The sequence below is a fragment of the Panthera tigris genome, chromosome B3 (genome assembly GCF_018350195.1).
Source record: "Panthera tigris isolate Pti1 chromosome B3, P.tigris_Pti1_mat1.1, whole genome shotgun sequence".
Lineage (NCBI taxonomy): Eukaryota > Metazoa > Chordata > Mammalia > Carnivora > Felidae > Panthera > Panthera tigris.
In genome coordinates, this window is record NC_056665.1 from 129,024,035 (window position 1) to 129,044,847 (window position 20,813).

Consider the following 20,813-nt stretch of genomic DNA (forward strand, 5'->3'; position numbering starts at 1 on the left):
CCTTGATATTTTGGGTGGGAGAATGCACTAAGAATCCTTGCTTGCCCATATCCTTAACTGATGCTTGAATTGCCAGATTGAATTGTCAGGTTGAGTTGTGTTAATATTTTGTATAATTTTCAGTTGAATTGTACTAATACAATTGAAATGCATTGTATTATTATTATTATTTTAGTTTCCCTTTAACTGACTCATTTAACAGATACTTGGTGCCTGTTCTGTGCTAGACCTTAATATGCGGTGCTGAATTGAAGAGATCGAGATCCTTTCCTTGTGAATTTGGCATTCTTGTTGGGAATAAACTTTAAGCAGAGAGTTATAAAAACATTTATGACATTAAAATTGTAAACAGTGTAGGGAAGCACAGAGGAACAGGGGAAAGTGTAATGGGGAGATGTAATTTTTATTAGTAAAGATGTCCTTGAGGAAGCTGGCATTTAGAAGGAAATTGGTAGGAGTTAAGCAGACCAAGAGTAACCATGAGAATTTTCTGTGCCATGCCATACAACATAAAAGTCAGGGAAGTTGCATTTTATTGAAACGAGGCTCTGTGTTTTGAGGTATTTTAGTCTATGCTTCTAGGATTTTGATACAAGAAGGACATCAACATTCATTGAAAATATTATTGTATGCCAGAGACTTTTCACATACTCTCTCATTTCTCCTCACTGTAAGCCGCTTATATTGATGTCATTATTCCTGTTTTAAATGCAAAACAAACAAACAACAGCAGAGGTTCAGATTAAATAAATAGATTCTCTAAGGTAATGTCTTTAGGAAGTGACTGTTTGGGAATGCCAACAATTTCTTTTCATCCCCAGGATGGTCCAAAATGTATTCTGGTAAGACTCAATTCCATGAGAGTTATTATTATGCACAGACACGCACATGCACACACACACACATGCGCGCACACACACACACACACAGAAAACAAGGTCACACACACACACGTATACACACAAACAACTGAGATTTCTTTTATTAAATGCATTTGGCAATTTGAAGGTAGGCAATGCTAACCCAGCTTGTGGTATAAATCAGTGTGCACTGTGAACCTCCAAGAAGTATACTCAGATGTTAGAGAGCCAATAAATAGCACCCACTCCCACTCCCAGTACAAAATGAATTAAGAGATAACCATGAGGGTCAGACAGATGGCAAAGAAAATACCAGCTTTGTAACCTAAAGAGCTAAATTGGAGGACCTGGCTTGAGATATATCACCCTGCTGCACTTGCTAATTCTTCATGTCAGAATTAGATTTATCCAGCCAGTCCCTGGCAAGTCTGGCCAACAAGTAGACCATACCTACAGCACCTGGCCTATATAGAGACTAAGACCAGAACGGATCCTACTCCCAAAGATGCACATGTGAAAATAGGAGAGAAGTGGTTGATTTGAGCATCATCAGCTCCTTTTCCTAAATACATCAATCAGAAAAGTAATTCTTTCCCAGGAGAGTAAGCTGGCAGAGAGAGGGGTGGTAGTATTTTTCCAATGGAAATTTCTCCATGTGGAAAGGGGAAGTTCAAGGGAAAGGAATTTATCTCCTTACAAGACATGGAAAGTGTGCCCTGGATTTTTAAAATAGATTTTATTTTTTAAAGCATTTTTAGTTTCACAGTAAAATTAAGCAGAAACTATAGAGAGTTCCCATATACACTTAAGGGACAGATACTTTCCTTCATATTTCATCGTAAAGCATTTAAGTATTTCACTCTGTGCCATGAACTTTCATGCATTAATTTCAGTGTTCACAAAGCATTATTACGGAGATACCATTATTGTTCCTACTTCACAAATGAGGAAACTGAGGCATAGTAAAGGTGACATTCGGGGTCAGACAGCTGGTAAATGGCAGAATCACGATTTTATTCCCAATGAATCCAATCTCCAGAGCCCATACTCTTAGCCAATGCCCTGTTTGTCTTTTATCTGCAAATTTAAAACTTTAAAATCTTTAGTTTTGATGAATTTTTAACACGAATGTTTTATAGTTTAAAGAGTTCGTGACTGTAGGTCCTGACACCCAGGTAACAATAGTCTGAACCCAGATAGACACTCCTAAGGAAGAGTTTCAATGGATGTTACCCCAGATTTTTTATAATGTTACCTTCTTTTGCATACTACTTTTATCATCCCTGCTAAAGTATTTTAGGACACATTCCAGAGGTCTAAGCACACACACAAATTGCCTTTACTTCTCCGTTGCATGTCTCCTGTGCTACTTTTCCAGTGGTTTCCCATATTTTTACTCTTATCCTTTTGAAATTGGTGATGACACCTTGACCAAAATAAGAAAAAAAAAAAAAGATCATTTTGTAGCACAGGTTGCTAAGTTATTGCCCATCCATTTTCTCTAGGAAACTTAATTAATTATTGAGTAAACATGGCTTCCTATTGATTCTGTGTTGATTACTTTCTGATATGAAAAATGGAACCACGCCATAATGTCATTTGAGCACAGCAGATTGAAGGCTGTATTGTGGAACAAATAAAATAAAGGATATTGGAATTTCTGTAGAAGGAGGGGAGGGTGTCAGATATCCATGTGAAGGAGGCTCTATCTTTCTACAACCTCAGAAATAAACAGAGTGTGATAGGAAGGACAAGTCACATTAGCAACAAGGTTTGGATTACATAGAAGTCTTCATTAGTCACTGATCTTCCCAGTGAGAGCTTAGTGCCCCTTAAACATTATTAAAATCTATTTACAATATATGACTGCTTGGAATCAGCTCTAAATGCCCCATGTAATCTCTGGTTTTCAAATCAAAGGAAGGGAAGTGTAATGACAAATGTTTACCATCATGCAGATAAAACAGACTGCTTCAGAAATCCATTCAGTACAGCGTCTCCCCATCTACAATCGGAGCTTCTGTGTGTGTGCATGTCAAGAAGCTTTATACCACAATCACTATGATGAGTACAAGGTAGAACACTTGCTTTACCAAATTTAATAATCATCTAAAATTTGTGAATTCATTTCAATAAGCTTCTTGGGCATTTTTTGAGTTTTCCAGAGAACACTGCATTTACCTCTAAAAAGACAGTGTCCCCCGAACTTATTCTTGAGGCCAAACCTGCAAATGGAAGAAAAAAAGCTCCAAGTGTCTCTTTGGAAATATATGTTGAGTATTTAGTTATAAATCCTGCAAAAATGCATGGATTCATTTTCCCATGAGTGAATGGATTGGCAGCTTTATTTTATCCTTTACTGAAATTAAAACGTCAGGAAAAGTCTGAAGTGTTCATGCTGAAACTTTTTTTTTCTTCTAAGAACTGGGCAACAGCCTTGTTTCCAAAGGATTATTGCTGAAACTTCATGGTTCATATAAAGTGAAGGGGATTTAAGAATTAAAGAAATTCTTCTCCAACTAAAATGTGCTTTATACCAAAGTCCAGACACACATATATGTATTTTTCCATACATTTTCCAGAATCATAAGATTTCCAGGCTGAATACTGAAGAATTGTTATTAAATTCAAAGCTTGAGTTAGAATAAATGACCAGTGAACTCTAAATTGTACAACCTTAAAAGTGGCGTTATTATTTGGAATGGAAACTAAGCCAAGTTTTCTTCTCTAAAGATATTGTTTTGTAGCAGCAGTAAAACATTGGTATGTATGTAAAATAATATAATTGAAACTACACAGATACAAGATCCAATAAACTGTATATCAAGCATAAAAATGACATTGAAATAGAGATTAGTAATCATAAATAATTTAACATGTGTGAACTCAGATTTATATGACGATCCTCTTTTTTAATGTTTATTCATTTTTGAAAGAGAAAGCATGTGAGTGGGAGAGGGGCAGAGAGAAGGGGAAACAGAGGATCCCATGTGGGCTCTGAGCGCTGACAGCAGCGAGCCCCATGTGGGGCTCGAACTCAGGAACCGAACCATGAGATAATGACCTGAGCCCAAGGGACCATGAGCTGAAGTCAGAGGCTCAACCTACTGAGCCACCCAAGCACCCCGCATGGTCCTCCTTTAATGGGCTTTTCCAACCTTCTTTTTTCCAACCCTTTTCCAACTTTCTATTTATTGTTAATTTTGCTCTTTTTAAATTTTTAGCATTGAATGGAACATGGTTCTCTTGCCTTAGTATTTTTAATATGACCAGAGTTCCCAGCTTTACTTTTTCTTCAAAACTCATCATTCTGTACCATGTAATTTTGTAATGCATCTGGTTAGTGTGAACTTTTGACAACTCAAAAGCCAAAGTGCCCTTTCCTTTTTATTTAGACCCTGCCTCTCTTTTCCTTTTCTTTGAGAAAATAAAGTGGATCTGAATTCTCCACTTATCTCTAAAGTCATAATCCCCTTTCCCTTTTTGAGCCTTATTCTGTTAGATCTGCGAGAAGTGGCTTTTGCTGCAAACCTCTTAAAAGATGATCAGTGGTAAGTTGCTGGTGGACAGTTACTCACATGACCTGACTCCTTTGACTTTATCAGGGACCCGAGCATGGTTCCAATGAGCATGGTAACAGATACATTTACTCATTGACCTATTAGATCACTATTATTTAACACAAAACATACACTCTGGAAACATTTGAAGTCAGTGAAGATGATTTTTTAAAATGTAGATTTGCTACGTATCTGGAAAAAGATCATTGAAACAATTTTTCAGATGAATAGAATAATTAGAGTCCATAAATAAAAATGATTGCTATTTTAAGAGTAAAATATATCATTTAAGAATTGGGGAAATTTAACCTTAACCAAGTTCACTCACAGAATGAATGAATGAATGAATGAATGAATGAATGAATTGCCCCAGATGTACCCACATGTCATGAAATGTGAATAAGTACCATTTGAACATTGACGATACTAGCAATATATGGTGAAGTCTACAGGTCTGTTCTTTCATGGTGACTAGTAAATGATGGATCAAGGTAAATTAAGCCTGCCTCACCTAACAGCCCTCAAGTGTTTCAAGATTAAAGAAGAACTAAAGCAGTGACTCCTTGTTCTTAAAGCTATTCAAGACACTAAAATTCTGGTTTAAAAAAGCCAGTGTCTTTACTACTAGTTAATAAAGTGGCAGATGCAATCACAAAGAATGACTATTCTTTACTCATTTAATACACTTGTTTTTTTTTTTTTTTTTTTGTATAATCCCAGACAACTGACTTTGTGGTAGCAACAGCTCCTCTTGGCCAGGGGGACACAAGCACCAGCCTCAATGTCCCAGCCCCTGGTAGTCCTAGTGCAGCTTGCTTCCCTGGCTCATGGAAGTGGGCTTCTTGATTATTATACAGTATGTTAAAGATGCTATTCAATTTCATAGTAACAAGGAATTAAGCCAGATTACAAGAGAAACACTATTTAAATCTTTGGGTTTATGATTCTTCATTTGTGATTTTGAAATAATAAATATTAGCTTCACCTACTTAATGGGATTTTTAATGAATATAAAATAAAACATCAGAATTGTACGTGTTCTGTGAGATTTAAAAGTGCTGTAAAAGGCTTGCTATTAATTATGTTTGTAGTATTAGCACATTCCAAATAAACTTGCAAGATATCTCTGGTAGATGATGCCTTTAGATTCCAGGAAGAAAGGACACTGCTCTTGTTCTTTTGACGTGTCTATGATAATCACTTCTTATCCTTGACTTTGTTTTTATTGATTCAATGGAACACATGGTAGAAAAACACATACCCTCTTATTCATGAGCACATTACACATAAACATTGGAAATCTCTAAAACAATGACTTTTGAACAAACACGGTGGCATTGGTAGAGTGATATAAGTAAAGAATGTTTGTCTTCTTGTTTTTGGAAAGGAGGGGTAACTTCCAGGCTTCATTGTCTTCATAAATCATTATGTCCTTGAAAATGCAAAAAACAAAAGCAACCCAGACTATTGAGAACTGAAAGCTGGTTAGTGAAGGTGACCATTTCAAAGGTATATTTTGTTCTTCTCATCCTTTACTTCTGGGTGGGTCAGGGAGGCATTTCGGCTGCAGTGCTGGCATTCAGCTGTAGTTACAATGAATTGCAGCCATGATTGCAATTGTTTTGTGATGCCTGTGGTGTCATTACCAAGATGCGATTACCAATTGCTATATGAAATTAGTTATGCATGAAATGAATAGGAAGCATAAATACTAGGAGGGAGAGTCTGAGCACAGACTTCATCCTCATTGTCTTCCAGATCCACTGATGCTTATGCATAATGTGGTCATAAAACTTTAATTTATTTCAGAGTCATAGGACTAGAAGGGATCTTTAAAGGTCAACTAGGACATCCCCCTGGTTCCAGGGCCTTCAGCAAACCTAAAAAGATAATGAATGAACCCCTTCCCCGCCCCCCCCCCCCCCAGGAACAGATTAAAAACCCTCTAATAATTGTCAGTTGAAATAAGGCAAGTTTGTGGTGGGAAGAGGAGTTTCTCATTGGCCAATGAGCGTAATGTATTTTATATATACTATGGACCAAATTAATATAAAGATATATACATTGACTTTTAAATATTTTCATGTCAGAATATAAGTTCAGCATGAAGCTTTAGGAAATTAATTGTCATTTTGTGTCATGTTTCTTTTTAAGGAATGGCGTGTTCATGAGTTTTTGTATTGATTAAAATTTCTCAATGGAATACTTAAAGGCTTAGCGGAAATTGAATTGAGACCTTTGTCAAAGATCTTTGAAGTCATACGATGATGTTTCTTTTCTCTTGTAGGAAGACCGCCTTTGTGTGATGGAGCAGACGTTGGGCTACCATGACTCAGTGGCCTGCTCTGTGTCTCAGCGATGCCAAAAGACTCACGGTAGGTCAGTTATTCTCTTCTGGACTCAATTTCTTCCCTGTAAAATGGAGGTCATAATTCTCTCTTTTATTTTTGTGAGGATTAAAGAAAATAACACACTTCATTTTCTTAGCAAATTGCTGAACACACAACAGATGGACTGTTACACAACTAACAGATGAAATGTTAGTTCACTGTCCCTTTTCTCCTCGAAAATGAAGGCCCGGAGAGGCACCTGGGTGGCTCAGTCTGTTAAGCATCTGACTCTTGGTTTGGGCTCAGGTCATGATTTTGCTGTTTCGTGAGTTTGAGTCCCGTGTCGGGCTCTGCACTGGCAGTGTGGAGTCCACTCAGGATTCTCTCTCTCCCTCTCTCTCTCTGCCCCGCCCCTGCTCATGCTCTGTCTCTCTCATAATAAATAAACTTAAAAATTTTTTTTAATAAATAAAAAAAAAAATGAAGGGCTGCAGAGGATTCTGACATACAGAAACTTTATGATTATCTGACCTCTCTACATTAGGCTAAACATATGTTCAAATAAAGAGTTGTAGAGACATACATGTGACCCAGTGCCTCAGCTTAGGAAACTATGGTACAGACATAAATGTTTGAAAAAAATATTATGCAAGAAAGAATTTGTTCATGCTTCTATGCAGATTATGTTCAGTATTAGTAACCCAGAATATTAATATAATTGTGTATTGAACACTGATTCATAAAGTGTGGCCAATATTTACTCTCTATGATACATTGTTCTTTTCCTCCACCTCCTTTTCTATAGAGAGGCCAAACTAGCACCCAAGATGTATAGCTTCCAAGTTGTGGAACTTTTAACCTCAATATTCAAACTTATCTTATTTTCCTTGCTAGTAATTCTGAGATTCTCAGCTCCTCCAGCCACAGAATTATGTAGCATTTTTCCATTATTAACATGGGGAATTATATTATTAAGTAATATTATATTATATATATTATATTATTATATAATATTATTTTACATATATTATGTTATGATATTAATGGGGGAAGTCACATTATAGCATTTTTACCTTTACTTTGAGGAATTTAGCCATGTTATTTTGATACCCGAATTGTCAAATGATTTACATCGCTTCTTAGTGCACTCTCCTCCCTGCTTTGCAATCCTGGGAATATATAGATTCTGATGATAAAACAAATAATCTGCAAGATCTGTGGAAGCAATCTTCATGTAAACCAAAGGAAGCCTTGGATGCAGAGTAAATGAAACAATAGGAGAAGAATCAGCAGCTCCTAGAGTAAGGGATAGACATTAATGGAATAGAAATTAAACCTGATGCATCCACATATTGGGACCAGGATGCAGCTGTAACAAGCATATTCCTTACATCAAACTTTCTTCTAGGATGATGAGCCAGGATAAGTATAATGGGGAGCAACTGGATGGTTGAAAGCAGGGCAGTGGCATTGATTTGATCTGTTTTTTAAAAGTGTCAATCCACTGCAGGATTGAGAGTAGACCAAAAAGGGCAGAGGTAGACGCAGGGAGACCAATTAGGAGTCTGTCGCAGCACACGCGAGAGACCATCACAGCCGGGACCAGGGTGATGAAGAACAGGTGCTAGACTATAGCGTATTTTCCCGCTTGTCTGAGGTTCCACTTCCCATGGTTTCAGCTGCCAGTGGTCAACTGTGATCCAAAAATATTAAGGGGAAAACTCCAGAAACCAACAGTGTTTTAAATTGAGTAGTAGTAAATTTGATGAAATCTTGAGCTGCCCCACTCTGTCCCACCTGGGACGTGAATCACCCCCTCGTCCAGCATATCTAGCTGGCCAGTCTGCTAGTAACTTAGCAGTCTGTCTTGATTATCAGACCAACTGTCACAGTATCGCAGTGCTTGTGTTCAAGCAACCCTTATTTGACTTAATAATGGCCCCAAGGTGCAGGAGTAATGATGCTGGCAATTCAGATATGCCACAGAGAAGCCATAAGGTGCTTCCTTAAAGTGAAAAAGGGAAAGTTCTCAACTTATTAAGAACAGGAAAAAAAAATCATAGGCTGAGGTTGCTAAGATCAATTATGGCTTTTATTACAGTATATCATTATAATTATTCTATTTTATTATTAGCTATTGTTAATCTCTGTGTGTAATTTACAAAACAAACTTTATCATCAGTATGTACATAGAGGAGAAAACATAGTGTATGTTGGGTTCCTTACTATCTGCAGTTTCAGGCATCTGCTAGAGGTCTTGGAATGTATCCCCTACAGGTATAGACAGCTGTAATATATATTATGAAGTTTTGACTAACAAAATTTGCTATGTATTAAATGTGGGTGTGAAAGAAAGAAAGAAAGAAAGAAAGAAGCGAGTCATGAAGGGATCCCATGTTTTGGGGCCTGAGTGGATGAGTAAATGGAAGTGCCATTGGTTTAGAGAGGCAACACAGCCAGGAGTGCACAGCTGGAAAGGGAATCAAGAGTTGTGTGCAGGACTTGTTGAGTTTGATATTCCAATGAATATTGGATATTCCAATGAAGACATCATGGAAGCAACAGAATGTGAGCCAATAGTCAAAGGAGAGACTGAGAAAGAAGATAGGTATTCAGAAGTCATCAAGATACTGATGGCATTTAAAGCCATGAGACTACATGAGATCACCCTGGAAGTCAGTATGAAAGAGCCATGTTCTGAGTCATGTGAACATATACACATCAAGAAATTATGGGATCTGGCAAAGGAGATTGAAGACAAGAGTTCAGAGGAAAACTAGGATTGGAATGGTGTTTCAGAAGTTGAGGAAAGTATTTTAAGGAGTGAACGACAGACTGTGTTATACTGCTTGCTGTTGGATAGATAGGCTGGGGTGAGAGCTGGAAACTGACTACAGAAATGAACAATTTCAATGGCAATAGTGACCGGCTCAAGTGAATTTAGGCGAAAGAAAAAAATTGGAGATGGAAACCTAATTGAATATTATTGGAAGTACAGGAGGTGATGAATTGAAGATAATGACAAAATACAATAAAACCTTGGATTGTGAGTAACTTATTCTGTAAGTGTTCCACAAGATGAGCAAACATTTCTAATGAATTTTAACTTGATAAATGAGCGGTGTCTTGCAATATGAGTAGTATGTGATGCCAATGTCACATGATCACAAATGAGCCAATGGTTCTTCTCTCTCTCTCTCACTGAGAAATTGTGGGTGATCATCAATGCAGTATCACATTTCTGCAAAATCCTCAAAAGGAGGCAAAAGCAAGTGTCATTGGATAGGTTCCTTGTTAAAGTTGCACGAAGAGAAGAAGATTCCATTGAGCCAATAGATAGCAGTGATTCCATTAGTGATAGTGAAAGTCGTCCTACACAATAACCCTCCTCTCTCTGGTCTCCCTCGCAGCAGCCATGAAGGTTTTCAAAAGTAAGTGCAGGATAATTTCCTTATTTTTCTTTATATGTTGTATTTTCTTTATTATTTTGTATTATATTACAGTATTGTAATAACTTTTGCATGAATATTTTTGGGCTGTGGAATGAATCATCTGAGTTGCCATTATTTCTTATGGCGAAATTTGCTGTGATATACAAGTGCTTTGACAAGCATGCTTCTAGAATGAACTATTTTTGCAAACCAAGGTTGTACTGTATTTTGAAAAGTGTTGCCCTGAAGAGGAGAGGGAGGGGAACCAGAAGGGATAGCTGATCTATTGTAACAAGTAAAACAAAAATCATCTCCTCCTGGAGATGGAGACTTGGTGGGAAACGTGGTTCTAACCTACTGTAAGTGTCTGTTCGAATTTGACTGTTAACCCCATTAAGTCTTTTTCACTGAACGCAATTTGTATTTATTTTCAGTCATAAGAAGTTGTACATATTTTTGTATTTCAATTTGAGACACAGTAATTGAGGGTTTGGAGTTGCTTGAGATGTATGTAATCTTTTAAAATGCAAAAATAAGGCAAGATGATTTTTAATCTGTTTCTCATAGTCCTCCCAGAATCTCAGAACTTGCACTAGAACTAAGACCTGTCAATGCTTTTTCTAGTCAAGCAATCAGGTGTTGTTTTTAGTGTCACAATTTTCAATTCAGGGCCAGAGGAATCAATGTTTAAGTGCTTTCCTTCATCAAAGTGAAAACGAATATGAATCTACCTGAGTAGGAGTTTTGTCTGTTTTTTAATTTTTGATTTAAATCTTAATTAAGTTGTTTTTATTTGGGGGCACTTGGGTGGCTCAGTCGGTTAAGTATCTGACTCTTGGTTTTGGCTCAGGTCATGATCTCATGGTTCATCAGGCTCTGTGCTGACAGTGCTGAGCCCACTTGGGATTCTCTCTGTCTCCCTCCCTCTCTGTCCTCTCTCTGTCTCTCTCTGTCTCTCTCTCTCAAATAAATAAATTAGTTAATTTAAAAACATTAAAGCAAGTTGTTTTATTTGTATGTTTATTGAGTCAGTTTATTATCTATCTATCTATCTATCTATCTATCTATCTATTATCTGTCTATTTACCAACCTGTTATCTATGAAACTCCCTGTACCATTTAAAGCAAGTTTTTTAAAGATTTCTGTTTTGTTTCCTCCTGCCATTCTTGGAATAGCTCTTATTTAAGAAAGTTTTTGAATAAATATTTCTAAATGCCACCTTTAAAACTATCTTAAAATGCATGATTGCTTTCACTGAATTGTTTTTAAGGCATGGAATTAACTCTGATCTGAAAGCATTTATCCCTTGAAATGTCTCCACTTTAGGTTATGCTTTTTCTGGATAGTAAATTACTCTTTGTCCTTAACACTTGCCTAATTTATTAAAAGGTTGCCTAAAGTTTTTGAGCTAATAAAAGATACAGGAGATTTGTGAAGGTATTGCAGTGTTCCTCAGAAAGGTGAATGCTAAGTTTCATGTGGTTTGCTGTTTCTCGATTACAAATAACTTTCGTGTTGTTTTGTCTAATGTATAAACTGTAAGTCATTTTCATTTAACCCATTATTGATGAAATATATTTCTTCCAAGACAGCAAAGCTTGTAACCAAAACAGTACCACTTGAATTGGCACAACTCAAAACACCTTATAAGGAAAACCTGAGAAACACTAGTTGCAATCTCAAATTTTTGAACACACTGACCTGTCATTTAGAGAGCACATTTAATGGGGTTCACTTACCAAACTGATATAACGTGATCTATTAGGCTATAACTATATCAGAACACAATGTTCAGGCAGTTAGCTTTTTTTAAGGAAAGAATTCAGCAATTTTATTGAAGTGGTCTTTTGAACTGCTAAGTGCTTTCCATGAGGTCAGGCTCTATATTTATTTAGTAAGATTATTATATAGAATTTATCATGTGCCAGGAGCTCTTCTAAGCACTTTACAAAGTTTAATTTATTTACTTCTCAAAACAACTCTATGAAATTTTTATATTATAATTGCCATTTCAGAGATGAGGAACCTGAGGCAGAGAGCAAATGAATAATTTATTTGTCCCATGTCACACCGTCAGTGGTGCAATTGACATGAAAACCCGTGGAGATATGCTCAGACATGCCTGTGAATATCCACCTTGCTAGGTTACCTCTCTAAGACTATGGTGGGTAGTATGTTTTATAAAGTTTTATAGTGTGGGCTTTCTTTTTTTTTTAAGTTAATTTTGAGAGAGACAGAGACAGCACAGGTGGGGGAGGGGCAGAGAGAGAGGGAGGGAGAATCCTAAGCAGGCTCTGTGCTGCCAGTACAGAACCCAACGCAGGGTTTGAACTCTCAAAAATATGAGATCATGACTTGAACCGAACACAAGAGTCGGATGCTTAACCAACTGAGCCACCCAGGTGCCCCTTATGGTGTGGGACTTTGAGCCAAATGGCCTGGGCTCAAATCTTCTCTGTGCTGTTATTAGCTTTGTGATCATGTGAAATTTACCTCATCTCTGTTTGCTTCAGTTCCTTCATCTGTAAAATAAAGGTATTACTATATGTAAGCCAGGATGTTGATTAGCACATACTATATTTAAGCTAGGATATTGATTTATAAATCCACAATTATGGAGTAATTTTTTTCATATCTAATATTGGCTCTGGGTTGAGAAAATTCTATGTGACTGATTAAATGGTTGAACTGTCAGGCATGTATTGTGAATTCATATATATGTGGCTAAGAGAAAATTGTGTCAGGGGGCTTAAAGTCCATCTGTGGAGAATGATACACATTTCTTTTGTTTGTTTTTAAAAGTGGCGTGCACAGATAAGCAGCCTTTCTCAATATTGTAAGTGCCCACTTTTAAGGTGTCTTCATTTTTCTTCGGGACAGGTGATGAATTTAGAATATCTAGAGAGCCCCCTCACAGATGATGTCAGTGTCTGTATAAGGCCAGACCTGGAGTGTTCATAGAGTCTAACCATACTCTAACTGGAGTTCAATTTTCTTGTATTATGGGGTTGATGGTTCCATCCTGAAGGTCAGTGGGTCTCACCCTTCAAGGTTGTTGGCTAGCATTCTTATGATTCATGATTTTCATCAGCCTCCTATACCCATTTGAATATATATGGAAATATATACACAACAATTTGCATATATATGTATATACACATGTATATATTCATGTATATATATGTGTATATACATATACACTGGTATATAAAAATATGTGTATATAGAGATAGCTATAGATGTAAACACATCAATATTTATATCTATTTATATATAAAGTTTCTAAGTGAAAATAGCATTGGCTACAATGCAGGCAACACAAGTTTTCTGGTCGTTCAAGTACATCCAGTATAGACATTCATGAGCTGTCCACTGTTTGGGGTCATATCCATCTCGTTCTCCAGAAACTAACTGCCAGAACCCTACTCAGAATTAATTTTAAAGCTTATACAAGTTAACTTACAGCTAACTTAAGTGTGTGTGTGTGTATATATATATATATATATATATATATGATATAAGGAAGTATCTTTCTTTTGTCATTAACACCATACAATATGTCTCTCTGTGGGTTTGTTATTGCCTCACCAAACACACCTTTAAAACATTGCTCAACTTCGTAATTTACCTACCTTTACCTTTACATTTCAGAATAACTTCATAGCCAATTGTTCTTTAAATCACTTTGTCTTATGGAATATTTTTCTTTTATTCATACCCTACTTCAATTTTGCTTTCAGTAACTATCCATGTCTTTGCAACAGGAAATAATATATATAATCATACCATATGATATATATTACATATATATAATATATACCTGCAATACATACATGTATATATGTATTCCTTGTTGGAATACACGGATACTCACTGAAGACAAAATTGAAGTTACATAAAACCAAGTAAAATAATAAGTCACACATTGTCTAAAGAGATAACTGGGCCATCCCAGTACTGTAGTTATTTTACTTTAGCTAGATAAAGTTACAGATTTATTTAAAAACAACACTTTTTTTGCTGAAGTTAATTTTCCTCTCTCAACAGATACAGGAGATACGACTTTTGAATCTTTTAGTTTTCTAAAATCTACTTTAACAAGCCTATATAAAACACAACTCTGTAAAACACCCTGAATGACATATGAAGACACCAATTTGAATAAAACAAAAACTCAGTCTTCCAGGAACTTAAACTCTCCTCAGGAAGTTTGCTGGAGTGCAGTGCAATGAGGGAAGATGTTCTCTGAACAAAATACAAACACCGGGTTGCATAATGATTAAACAGACTTCTGACTTGGGGAATGACATATGAAAAAGCCCTTCTGGTTTCTATGAGGATACAGGATATGAAATTTCAGACCAATTCTGCTTGACACGCAGGCCTTTTCCATTATAGACCTGCAATCAATGCATTTGAAAGAAAGAGGCAGGCAGGGAAGAAAGGAAGAAGGCATTACCGGGGGAAAAAGGTAGAGGGGAGTCAGGAAACAAGAGAGGAGCTGATCTTGCAGTGGTTCCTGTTTTTATTGTTATTTATTTTTGTGGTCTACCATTTGAGACAGGACTGACTATTTTGTTTTTTGTTTTGTTTTTCAAGTTTTTATTTTGAGAGAGACAGCAAGAGCTGGGGAGGGGAAGAAAGAGAGAGAGAGAGAGAGAGAGAGAGAGAGAATATCAAACAGACTCCACGCTGCCAGCTGCAGAGCCCAATATGGGGCTTGAACTTGAGATCTTGACCTGAGCCAAAACAAAGTTAGACACTTAACCAACTGAGCCACCCAGGTGCCCTCTGACTTTTAGAAGTTCCTCCTGGAATCAGCAGGTCCCTGGACACGAAACCCCTGGAGCTAGAATTCCATACCCAGGTCTTATCTGAGAGAGACTCCAGTCACCATTCCCTAGGTAGGAATCACATTCTCCCCGCCTTATCGGGGTTTTACCTTTATGTGGTCAACGGATTGTTCTCAGACGCACCCCACATGTATGGGCAATTTCTTTTCTTTTCTTCTTTTCAATATTGTTTTGGTAAGAAACCCTTAGAACTCCCATTGGCCTCCTACAGCTTTCTTGAAACATGGATATGGTTGGTCTAGCTTTGATTCCAAGTTTCACCAATTTCAGGGCTGAGTCCTGACTTCCAATAATTCAGATGGTATAAAATATAATTTTTGAGTTTTGAGGCATAATGACCAAAAAAACCCCCAGATTTTCCAAGAGGATAAATGTATGTAGTGACTCTAGCCCTGAGCTGGGGTCCAGCAATCCCAATGCCCACAGATGAGAAAGCCCAGGAACGACTCCGTTCTCCACAGGCAACTTGCTTACCTTCAGTGCAGATGTAGGAGGTATCTTTACTCCTTAGAAGCCATTTGGCCTACTTCTAATTAATACTTCACCTAATCTTCTAGTAATACCACTAATTGTTCACAAACCAGCAATTTAATCACACTCTGCTAACAGGCAAAGTTTTTTTTCCTCTTCACTTTTCTTGTGCTCTGACACAGTGCGAACTTAGGCAAGTATGTCCCAATTGCTTTGTTTCCATGTAATTTAACAGCAAGACATTATTTTCTCATAAGAGGTGCTTTGAATTTTTACTGCTAATGAATAAATTAACTAAAAAAGGTTAATCTGCCTACATGTTTATGAAACATTATGCAAATCGTTCTCCGAAAGGTTTAATGGTAATTGAAAGCAATTGAAAACCATGGTACATTTCCCCCAATTTTCATCTATTTTTTTAAAGCGTATAGATTACACAGATTTTTATATTTTACAGATGTGCATGTAGAGGGGAATCTGTGGGGCTCTGACATCATCTGTATGGTTTAAGTACATTAATAAACACATGCAGGGGCTCCATTTTTTATCAGGAATGGCACTAAATTTGGTAATTAATTTCAAAGCAAAGCTATAAAAATGAAAAGAATCTGTGTGATTAATATTATTACAGTGAACAGCAAAAGAAGTAATTATGTGTAGACACTCATTGTAAAACTTTGACAAAATGGTTCTTGCATCGAGTTCAAATTGCATAGAGTTTATGACCTGCTATTCAGTTTGGAGGTATTTTACATGAATGACACAGGTGTTAAAGGCTGAAAAGACATGAATCACTAAGTATTTATGTAAGTGTCACTTTGTAAGGATACTTTTGCCTAATAAAGGGCCTATTTTCCTTATCTCAACCTCCTCTCTCCTGAAGTGAAGGTGTGCTGTCTTACCTGCTGATAAGCTCATTTTTAGAAGGGAAAATGTCCATGCATGCATGTGTGTGTGTGCGTGTGTGTGTGTGTGCGTGCATGTGTGTATTATGAAGTAGCAGAGGACATATGTTTGGAATTACATATTGAAATCAAAAGAAGGTAACAATTTTCCTACATTTCCCTGAAATGCTACATGGCTGAGAATCTGAAGAAATAAATGACTGATAAATCTGATATGATTAAAAAACTGTGGTATATAGGGGAGCTTGGGTGGCACAGTTGGTTAAGCCTCTGAATTCAGCTCAGGTCGTGATCTCACGGTTCGTGGGTTCGAGCCCCACGTCAGGCTCTGTGCTGACTGCTCAGAGTCTGAAGCCTGCTTCGGATTCTATGTCTCCCTCTCTGTCCCTCCCCTGCTCGTGCTCTATCTCTATCTCAAAAATAAATATTAAAAATTAATTTTACAATGTGATGTAAAACTATGACCTCATAGTTTTTGTTCTCAAGGACACTTTTACATCCCCCCCAAATTTTATTAAACTCTAGTTAGTTAATATATGGTATAATATTTTCAGGAGTGGAATTTAGTGATTTATTGCTCACATACAATACCCAGTGCTCATCACAACAAGTGCCCTCCTTAGTATCCATCATCCATTTAGCCCAGCCCCCCACCCCCCACCCCTCCATCAACCCTCACTTTGTTCTCTATCATAAAGAGTCTTTATGGTTTGTTTCCCTTTCCCTCCTTTCTCCCCCTTTCCATATGTTCATCCGTTTTATATCTTAAATCCCACATAAGAGTGAAATTATATGGCATTTGTCTTTTTCTGCCCAACTTAATGCACTTAGGATAATACATTCTAGCTCCATCCAGATTGTTACAAATGGCAAGATTTCCTTTTGATGGCTAAGTAATATTCCATTGTTTATATGCCACATCTTCTTTATCCATTCATCAGTTGATGGACATTGGCTATTGTTGATAATGCTGCTATAGACATCAGGGTACATGTACTCCTTCAAATCTGCATTTTTGTACCCTTTGGGTAAATAATTAATAGTGCAATTGCTGGGTTGTAGGGTAGTTCTATTTTTTTTTTTTTTTGAGGAACCTCCATCCTGTTCTTCAGAGTGGCTGCACCAGTTTGCATTCCCATCAACAGTACAAGAGGGTTCCCCTTTCTCTGCATCCTCGCCAACACCTGTTGTTTCCTGTGTTGTTAATTTTAGCCATTCTGACAGGCATGAGGTGGTATTTCATCATGGTTTTGGTTTGCATTTACCTAATGAGTGACGTTGAATAGCTTTTCATGTGTCTGTTAGCTATCTGAATGGGTCCCTTCAACTTTCCCTCTTCCTGTACATCATCATTTCAGTGTAACTCTCTGGATAATATAGGGAAATAACACAAATATGAAAATTTTTGATGGAGTTCTTTGGCTGTTAGCATTTCCTAAAATGCCGTTGCCTTTTGCCTGCATTAATAAATTCAGGTTCAAAGAGAAAACATATCTTCTCAGATGCCAGCCGTTGGCTGGTAATCCTCCTACACCTCAGTCTTTGATGTAATACGCTTACTTCGCGCTTGCTTTGAATCTTGCTGAACTCCCACGCATTGTGGGCCCCCTAGAATTCTGTGCTTATGTGCCATTGGGAGTGCTCTATACTAATGGGCTGGCAAGGAAAGGTGGCCATGAATGTTACGTGTCTCTTCTGCTCAAGCGCGTGCTGCCTTGTCCCATTGCACGTCAAATATAAAAGTAAGAATTTTAGGTGGTGACAGCAGAGCATTAAACTAAGCATGGAACCCTTCTTTTTTTTCAGTTTATTTGTTTATTTTGAAAGAGAGAGAGAGCGCATGTGCAAAAGTAAGAGTGGGAGAGGTGCAGCAAGAGAGGGGGAGAGAGAATCCCGAGCAGGCCCAGCTGATAGGGTGGAACCCAATGAGGAGCCTGACGTGGGGCTCGAAGTCACGAACTGTGAGACCATGACCGGAGCCAAAACCTAAGAGTCCGATGGTTAACCGACTGAGCCATCCACACGCCCCCTGCATGGAACCCTTCTGAGTGCAGGACTCTGTGCCACTACTCAGGCCACACGCCCGTGAAGCCAGCCCTGAAAGTGGCAATAACAAACCCATTCATGTAAATATTGTCAAGAAAGATAACTATATTTTCAAAAATGTGAGAATAGGGACTTGTTTTTCCTTTTGCAAATGATGTTAAAGATTAAAATCTTTAATATCTAGTTTAATAGAAGACAGCTGGATTCTCACATCTGCTTTTGTATTGATTGTGTTGCAATATATTGTTTGGTTGAGGTACTTGGCCTCACGCAAATCTATCTGGCCTCTCACAAATATGTAGTTGGAGAAAACAGAAGTACCTTCACAACCCTTCAATGAATTGTGGATGTTCTTGTTTGAAATTATACTAAAATTCAATAGCGGTTGTTTCTTGTAAGTTAATTACAATATGTAATCTGATGTCATATTAATATTTTTACTCTTTTAGATTTTAATCCATTGGCTATCTTGCACTTTGAATAGATTTTTACTTATGCATGATTTTCTTTTAACCGTGATGCATTCTTAGTTGGAAAACAATGGCCCCTGGATTTTATTCAGATATTACAAATTTTGATGCATTTCATTGTACAATAAGACTCAGATAATATTTATTATCGCCATTGGTCTTATTATAAGCTGTCAAGATCACAGTGACTGATACAATTTGTAACACAACTTGTAATAATTTCACTTAAAACTCAACTTTTACCATTGACAACAAGTATACTACCAATCGTTTTCCTTACAGTGACAGGATGACGCTTCATTTGTTTTTGAGAAAATATCTTCCTAAGACCTAAGTCTGAATGAGCATACTCTGTCAATCATTTTTAAATGAAAATTACATACCATGGAAAAAGGGGCTAGTTCAGCTGGAAATTCAAATTACACAAATATGCTGTCTTCAGACAGCCATCATGCCTGCGTATGCCATAGAAATGTCTAATCACACTTCCCATTTTGTCACACAGAATCTAAAAAAGGCATGGGTGGAAGATTCAAAAGGTAATGATAGTAACACGTTTTACTGTATTTTAAAGAGAAACTTGCTTTAATTTTTACGCTATGTGTGTAGTGGAGAAGAATGCAATGGTTATTACTATAGGCCGTGTCACAGCCTTAATTTGTGGGAAGGTGCCAGCACTGGAATCCATTGTTTCCACGGCGCCAGCACAAATGTCAACACAGTGACAAAGACAGATAACATCTTCATAGTTTTACAAAATTGTTTTTGACGTTGTGAATCCCATCAGTGGGTTTTAGGAACCCAGAAACACAGATTGGGAACAGCTTTTAAGGAAATTAATGCAGTAGATTTTTACTTTGCTACCTGGTTAGAAACATCTCTCTGGGTTGTCACCTCCTCCCTTGTGTACATCAGTTTTCTTCTCTGTGAAGTGGGGGTAACAGCCTTTGTTCTGATGGCAGCAGGTTTACCTTAAGGATCAGACAAAATCATCCCTCTAAAGGAATTTTGAAAGAATAATGGCTTCCATGTTTGCCTTTGTTTTATTAAAATCATTATTGGTTTCTTTTCATTACTACTAATAAAATCTATATTTTATTATAGATCTATAATTATATATTATAGTATCTCTTATGGTCTATGCACAGTAGTAATCACTTTTTTATGTTTTATTTTTGAGAGAGAGAGAGAGAGCTAGCAGGAGAGGGGCACAGAGAGAGAAACAGAATCTGAAGCAGGCTCCAGACTCTGAGCTGTCAGCACATAGCCAGACATGGGGCTCGAACTCACAAACCGTGAGATCATGACTTGAGCCTATGTCGGATGCTTAACCAACTGAGCCACTCAGGCACCCCGTTAGTAATCACTTTTATACCTATTGTGCCTTTACTGTTTACCAAAATCTCTAGCTTGTGGTCGTCACTACTGGGATTTGTACTGTGGGATCAGTACAAATGTTGAGGCCAATGCAGAAAAGAAGTTGGGTAAGAAGTGGCTTGACTAGAGAACTTAATTTACAGAATTTCCATTCCCAAAGTGACAGAAAAAAATCCTTGAAAATGCATAAATAATAGTTACTAAATCACTCTTATGGTTAGACCACTGGGTAGTGTATATACTATATGTATATTCTGCCTGATAAGCATATGCAAATGCAGTTCTTCAAGAAGTTATTGCAAATAAAAACGTAGACATCTCATCTAGCACTTTATATGGAAGAGAACAAGGCAAAATGGTACTGCACCAGGAAGCGTTGGTAAAAGAATTGTTTTGACTCAGCATTTCTCTAAGTTTTTGTTCATGTAATTTCTACGAGGAGACAAATCCGGAATTCATTTATTATCTAGTAGTTCGTCATATGCAACACAGTTCCCCCACCACCACTT

At 37.2% G+C, this 20,813-nt stretch overlaps 1 long non-coding RNA gene across 1 annotated transcript in view; it reads left to right on the plus strand.

Moving 5' to 3' along the window:
- Nucleotides 1–6,713: 6,713 nt before the first annotated feature.
- The window catches only part of LOC122239293, a 132,946-nt gene continuing 118,846 nt past the window's right edge, over nt 6,714–20,813 (plus strand). The window contains exon 1 of the long non-coding RNA XR_006218250.1: nt 6,714–6,795. This is a non-coding gene — a long non-coding RNA (uncharacterized LOC122239293). The remainder of the gene's footprint in view (nt 6,796–20,813) is intronic.